General features: G+C 37.8%; 1 pseudogene; it reads left to right on the top strand.

The window, feature by feature from the left end:
• Window positions 1–1,725: 1,725 nt before the first annotated feature.
• LOC141588424 (amino acid transporter AVT6C-like) lies at window positions 1,726–7,243 on the top strand (annotated as a pseudogene).
• The last annotated feature ends 361 nt before the right edge of the window (window positions 7,244–7,604 follow it).

The raw sequence follows: 7,604 nt of genomic DNA, 5'->3' as shown, positions 1-7,604 counted from the left end.
TTTTTTGCACGGGTTACTGCGTTTTTTTAGTAGTAATGCTAATGCTAATGCTAATATAGTGACACATCATCTCCAAGTGAAAGGTTGTGATGCCATGTCAGCTTTTTGGTAGCTGCATTAGAGAAGTATATGATATATAGAGTCAAGATCCGGTGAGAACGATACTCGGTGAGAACGGTGAGAACGCATATTGACCATAGGATTAAAAGAATCAACGGCCCACATTCTAACTCGCACAACCCAATCATTGATCACCTTAATCAAAACTTCCCACTCATTCTTCTCCCCTAACAATCTAACACCACCCACCATCCTAAATTGTCGGCTTGACACCGACGAAGGTTGGACCACTAATATTTCTCCAGCGACGTTGTCGGCGACGTCTTTTGTGTTGTATGTTTAGTCTATATACGAGTCTATTTCTCCCTCACTTTTATTTCCCTTTTTCATTTCTCTTCTCCGAACACCGTGTGCGATCTTCATGACGGCTTTAGCTGTGTTTGTTTCAATGGTGCGCTATCGAATGGTGGTTCTTGGTGTGCGGCGTCGGGTGGGGAAAGGCCAGAGATAAAAGACGATGTGGAGAAGAGTTGTCGAATGTGGAATAAGGACTGATGATGGTGGCCTACTATTCGTCGACGTCGGTGCCGGAGACGGTCTTCTCCTTCGATGGACACGCAAATCACGCTAGAGACAACCTTTGTTGCTCTGTTCGCCAGCAAAAACTAAACTGTAAATCAATTTTCACGTCTGCGATTTGATCTTCATTTCATGTTTGATCTTCCATTGGATTAAATTTCTGTCATTGTGATTAATTTATAATCGTATGTTTGTAATTATTGTATGTAATTCTGCATTTTTTTGTCATCATCACTTCAGGTATTGTCTTTATTTGTTCAATTTATATGGTACTGATGTTTGAATAATGTGGTTGATGATGTTGAACATATTATTGATTTATTATTGGATGAAACTTGTGTATGCAGTATATCTAAAGTGGGTTTAAGGGTGTCTACTAGATATTAGTGATTAGTGATGGTTTACGCAACATTTTTGTTCCAAATAGTTGATTAGTGTGTTTTTTATTGTATCTACGATAAGATACATTAAAAATATTGCTAGATACATTAATTATACTATTAGATACACTAATCGTAAGTAAAAAAAAAAGTGTATCTGAGATATATTTTAATGTATCTAGTAGCGGTAAGTGTATAAAAAAGATGATAAAAAATGTATCTAGACAGTAAAAAAATGTGTCTAGAATTCTTGAAAAAGTGTACCTACGATGAATGTGAAAAAAAATGTATCTAAAAAGCGTATCTACACTATCAAAAAATGTATCTACACTTTAATAAAAAAGTGTATATAGAATAGAAAAAAGGTAGAAAAGTGTACCTAGGATAAAAAAAAGTGTATATAGAATTAAAGTAAAAAGTGTATCTAGGATACAAAAAAGTGTATATAGAATTCGAGTAAAAAATGTACCTAGTATTGAAAAAAGTGTATCTACATTCTTAAAAAGTGTATATAGAAACCTCAGGTAAAAAGCGTATCTACATTCTTAAATCCAGTACTTTGCTCAAGAGAGATACTTCAATTTGTGATGGTTGGAGTGTGACTACTAACTGCAGTTGGTATAAAGGAGGTAGAATTTGGATTTTCTGGAAATCTCAATGTTTTGATATTCAATTCTTAGCATATGATGCTCAATTTATACATATGATGGTGCATTCTAAGACTGATGGGAAGAAATTTTTGCTCACTATGATTTATGCCTTTAATGGTTTATATGAAAGAATAGCTTTATGGAATTTCCTGAAGGGAGTGGCTACTCACTGTAATGAACCCTGGCTTTGGTTGGGTGACTTCAACACTGTGCTGTCCCCTATTGAAAGACTTGGAGGGAATACAACTGATGCTGAAATGGAACACTTTCAGGAGTGTGTTTCCTTATGTTGTATGGAAGATCTCATAGCTACAGGTGCACTTTTTACCTGGACCAACAAGCAGGAAGCTACTGATAGAGTCTATAGTAGACTTGATAGAGCTATGGAAAATTTGGAATGGATGAATTTATTTGGTGATTACATTGATCACTTTCACCCTGAAGGATTATTTGATCACTGTCCCTGCACTTTGGTGGACAAACGTTTTGATATTGGTGGTAGGAAGAGTTTTAAATATTTTAACATGTGGGGATCTGCTGATTGCTTCAAGGACAGTGTTAAGGCTATTTGGGATCGTGTTTATCCTGGCACTAGAATGTTTAGTGTGGTTAAGAAGTTGAAAGCCCTTAAACCTGTACTCAAAGACATCAACAAACACTGCTTCTCTGATATTGAAAATAATACTAATATTGCCAGTCTTGCTCTGGAACAGATTCAGAAGGATCTTGTGAGCAACCCTGGAAATTGTGATTTATACAGAAGGAAATGGACTTGGCCTGCAATCTTAGGGAGCTTCTTATTGCAAGAAACAGCTTCTTATCTCAGAAGGCTAAAATTCAATGGTCACTTGAGGGTGATTTAAACACCTCATTTTTTCATCATACAATTAAAAAGAGACTGATGCTCAACAAGGTGTTTCAGATTGAGGACCAGGATGGCATCTTATGTACTGAGGGTGATGCTATACAGCAAGCTTTCCTAAGGTATTATCAGGAGCTCTTAGGGACTCAAATGGATGTGACTGATGTCCAACCCCATGTTGTTGGTAGAGGTCCTTGCTGCACTAAAGCTCACTGGGCAATCTTGACTGCACCATTCACTGCAGATGAGATTAAACATAGTATCTTTAGTATTCCTAATAGAAAGTCACCTGGGCCTGATGGATTTACTAGCCAATTTTACAAAGATGCTTGGGATATTGTTGGTGATGAGATATGTGGAGCTATTATTAATTTTTTTGATACTGGTAAACTTTTAACTCAAATCAATGCTACCAATATTACTCTGATTCCTAAGATAGACAGGCCAACTAGTGTTAAACATTTTAGGCCTATTTCTTGTTGCAATGTGCTTTACAAAGCCATCTCTAAGCTCATGTGCACTAGACTTGCTGCTATATTGCATGATATAGTTAGTAGGAACCAGGGAGCCTTTGTGAAAGGGAGATCTATTCTTGAGAACATCTTAATTTGTCAAGATCTTATTAGACTTTATAATAGGGGGATGGCCTCCCCTAGATGTATGTTCAAACTGGATTTGCAGAAGGCTTATGATTCTATTGAGTGGTCTTTTGTGGATCACATGCTACAAGCTTTAAAATTTCTTGACAAGTTTAGGCAATTGCTTATGGTTTGCATTACCTCTCCTACCTATACACTTAGCTTGAATGGGGCTCAGTTTGGTTTCTTCAAGGGTAAGAGGGGATTGAGACAAGGAGATCCTATTTATCCCCTCATTTTTTGCATCTGTATGGAATACCTAACAAGAATTATGGCCTATGCAACTGATAAATGGTACTTCAGATATCACCCTTTATGTAAAAGTTTGAAGCTGACACATCTTCTTTTTGCTGATGATCTTCTCATGTTTTGTAAGGGTGATCCTAAATCTATTATTTTCGTACTTATGGTCCTGTCAACTTTCTCTGTTGCCTCTGGTTTAAAAGTGAATGCAGCTAAATCTGAGGTTGTTTTTAATGGAGTCTCTCAGGACTTAAAGCAAGACATTACTTCTATCTCTGGATTTCAGGAAGGTACTCTCCCTTTCAAATACTTGGGGATTCCTATACAACCAGGAGAGGAGACCAGACAGGACTGCAATATCCTTATTAAAAGATTACTTCTAGAGTCGAAGCATGGGGTTAGAAAACTTAGCTATCTTTGCAGGTGGTACTCATCAATTCTATTCTCAATACCCTCCATAATTACTGGTCTTCTATCTTTTTAATTCCTAAAAGTGTCATCAAAAGAATAGAAGCTATATGCAGGAATTTTATGTGGAGTGGTGATAATGAGTATCATAGGTGTCCTTTAGTAGCATGGGACAAGGTCTGCTGTAGTAAGAAAGATGGAGGTTTGAATATCAAAGAGGCTGGGGTGTGGAACATTGCAACTGTTGGAAAATTGGTCAATTGGATTTACACCAAGGCTGACAGGCTTTGGGTTCTCTGGATTGACCATGTTTATATGAAAGGGGCTGATTGGCATACTTATTCTCCTCATCCTGATTCTAACTGGAATTGGAGAAATATTTGTAGAGTCAAAGATACTTTGAGAGGTGGCTTTATTGATGGCCAATGGATACCTAACTCTAAAGGGTATTCTGTTGGGGCTGGATATCACTGGCTACAGGGACCACACCCCCCTGCCTAGTGGTATAAAACTGTGTGGGATAATTGGAACGTGCCTAAGCATTCATTCAATGGCTGGTTAATTATGCAGAGAGGATTGCAGACCAGGGAGAAGCTGATGCATCTGGGGATTTGTACTAGTGATAACTGTGCCTTATGTGAACAAGCTGTGGAGACTCACACTCACCTTTTTAGGTCTTGCACTTATAGTTCTCAGATTATTACTGGAATTGAGCAGTGGCTGCACTTGCATTTTCAACATCAGAATGGCTACTCTAAGTTGCAGAAATCTGTGTGCAGGATGGCCTGTATGGCTTTCTTTGGTACTACATTTGGCAGGAAAGGAACTCTTGCAGGTTGAATCTTGCTCTTACCTCACCTGCTAAGAAGATAACTGATCTGAAGCATTGTATCAGGACTCGTCTGTTGCAGAAGATAAGTCCTAGAGTGCCTAACAGAGATAAAGTTTGGCTGCAGCAATTAGATATTCATCTGTAATACTTTATTTTAGCTGTTGGCTTATTGTAGTAGCACCAAGAATTGTACTTCATTGTCCTATTTTATGTTGATTAATAAAAAGCTTACATTATACCAAAAAAAAAGCGTATCTACAACATTCTAATGTGTATCTGAGATTTGGTAAAAAAAAAAAAAAAAAAAAAAATCTTATGTAAAAACATATATTCAAGTGTATCTAGTGCGTTCTCACCGAGTGTTCGTTCTCACCGGATCCGGTGAGAACCACCCATATATATATATATAGGGTCGAGATCCGGTGAGAACCACCCATATAATGAGAACCGTGAGAACCACTCACAGCCCTTAGATCTTAGATAAATGAATGCCTGAGATCCTACCAATGTCATTTAACAAATTTTCGTCCAACCCCGTGTCATTTACCCAAATTACGTTCTCTATCCAACTACTCTCTATATCCCCATCATCAAACTGCTTCCTAGAATTGAAGAACAAACTTCGAAAATCTGATGCTTCCTTCTTTAATTGAGACGCAAATCGAACTATACTTCACCGTACATCAAAATTCACCGAGGTTTGTTTAATTTCTCTTAATTCCCCCTAATTTCGAATTTTTGCGTTTTGAATTTGTTAATTCGTCAACAAATTAGGGTTAACGAATTGTTGATTCGAGTTTGTACACATAAAATTGGAGTTTTGAATTGAAATTGGTGTTGTAGATTGAGAAATTTGGTTGCGATGGATTATATTTGATGACTTGGTTGTGACACTTGGGATTCTTCTTGTTTCATCTATTGTTGTTGTGTTCTTGACCTCTGTGGGATCGTTGCTTATTTCTGTTGTGCTTATTGGTGGGGCTGTTGTCTGTGTTCATGGCGCGTTTCGTGATCCTGAGGATTTGTTCTTGGATGAGCAGGAGCCTGCTAATGCTGGACTTTTGTCGTTTCTAGGTGGCGCTGCTTCCTCTGCTGTTGCTGCTGCTGGTGCTAACTCTGTTGTCGGACGTGTTTGATTTCAGGTTCCGCTTTGTTAGGGTCCATCTCTTTTTTCTCCTTACTAGATCAAATTATCTTGTTGTTTCTCAATTGGATGTAGTTATGTTGAATCTGATTATTTGTTATCTCAATTGCTTCATTGTGTTGAATTCATTAATATGCCTCATCACTTGCGTTGGATTGTAATGGAATTTGCAATATCAGATTTAAGTATGATGAAGATTATCTTGCTTAATGTCGAGTAGGAAATGTAAATCTTGATGATCACATATTTTTCCCCCCTTTTTTTTTCAGTTATTGATCAGTTCTGAGACCGACCTTGAGAGATGGTTGTGGGAGAGATTCATGTCTAGTAAGGATCCCAGCTTGTCAAGATCAGGTATTGGGCCCGAAAAGAGAGTTGCTCGAGATCCAATAGGATTTGGAAGTTGATTCAATTCTTGAGCTCTGTTGGGTATCTGTCCGGGTAAGTCGTCGTGACTCAAGTTCAAGCTCGATAAGCGCCATATGGGGAGATAGTTCTGTTGGGAATTTTGTCGAAATTACTTGTTGAATTGCTAATAAGATTTGCGAGTGCATTGTAAGGCAATGTCATATGGGGAGATAGTTCAATTTGCATTAGGTCGGCCTGCGAGGATTTTGTCGGAAATTTTCATTATCATCAACAATGCAGGAGTTTTGGTTGTTTATTTGATTATTATTGGTGATGTGATGTCTGGTTCAGCTCATCATGTTGGGGTGTTTGATCAAATGATGGGTAACGGGTTTGGGATCAAAGAAAGCTCGTAATATTAGTGGTTTTACTCGTGTTTCTAGCGCCTTTGTGTGCGTTGGAAAAGATTGATTCTTTGAGCTTGACTTCATCTGCTTCGGTAGTTCTTGCTGTGGTGTTTGTTGTTGTTACTTGTACCATTGCATTTATTAAACTTTTTGAAGGAAAGATTGAGACTCCTAGGATGACAGCAAATTTTAGTTCTAAGAAGGCGATTTTGGATTTGCTTGTGGTGATTCCAATTATGACGAATGCATATGTATGCCATTTTAATGTACAACCTATATATAATGAGCTTTACGGACGTTCTCCTAAAAAAATGAATCTCATAGGGAGAATCACAACTGTTATTTGTGTGGTGGTTTATGGCCTTACTACATTTTCCTGCTACTTGCTTTTTGGGAAGACTACAGAATCTGATGTTCTGACCAATTTCGACATTGATCTTGGTATTCCTTATAGCCCGGCCTTGAATTATGTGGTTAGGGTTGGATACATTCTTCACTTGATTCTTGTTTTCCCAGTTATTCATTTCTCACTGAGGGAGACAGTATATACCTTGGTTTTTCCGGCTGCAGGACCACTTTCAGAGAACAGGCAAAGGCTGTTGGGCCTAACCATGGTGTTGTTGGCAGATAAATCAAGATACTGCAAAGACTGTAACTTGCCTATCCAATCAGGAATGCTACCATCTAAGTGATTATTTCCCATGTCGAGGTTAAATAACAGCTTCAAATTCTCATTCTTATTCCATCGTTTTTTGCAATTCTAACTTGGCTCTCCTGTCTGCTTCATATGTAAAAAAAGAATCCAAAAATATTTTGCTCGCTGTCACTTTCTTGATGTCGTTGCTTTTCGAGTAAAATACACGAGCTTTTCTTTCTTCTACGTTTTACTTATTTTGAAAGCCAATTAGCTCAAATGGGAGAGCATTGTGCAATGCACAAGATGTGGGTTCGACTCCCATATTGGCCATGAAATACCAAATCTTTCTTTTACTCTTAAGAATGAAAAATAGTGTAATTAGTAATCCCATTTAATTCAAGTATGTCATCTATGGT

The sequence above is a fragment of the Silene latifolia genome, chromosome 6 (genome assembly GCF_048544455.1).
Source record: "Silene latifolia isolate original U9 population chromosome 6, ASM4854445v1, whole genome shotgun sequence".
Classification (NCBI taxonomy): domain Eukaryota; kingdom Viridiplantae; phylum Streptophyta; class Magnoliopsida; order Caryophyllales; family Caryophyllaceae; genus Silene; species Silene latifolia.
This window is presented reverse-complemented; position numbering and strand designations above follow the sequence as displayed.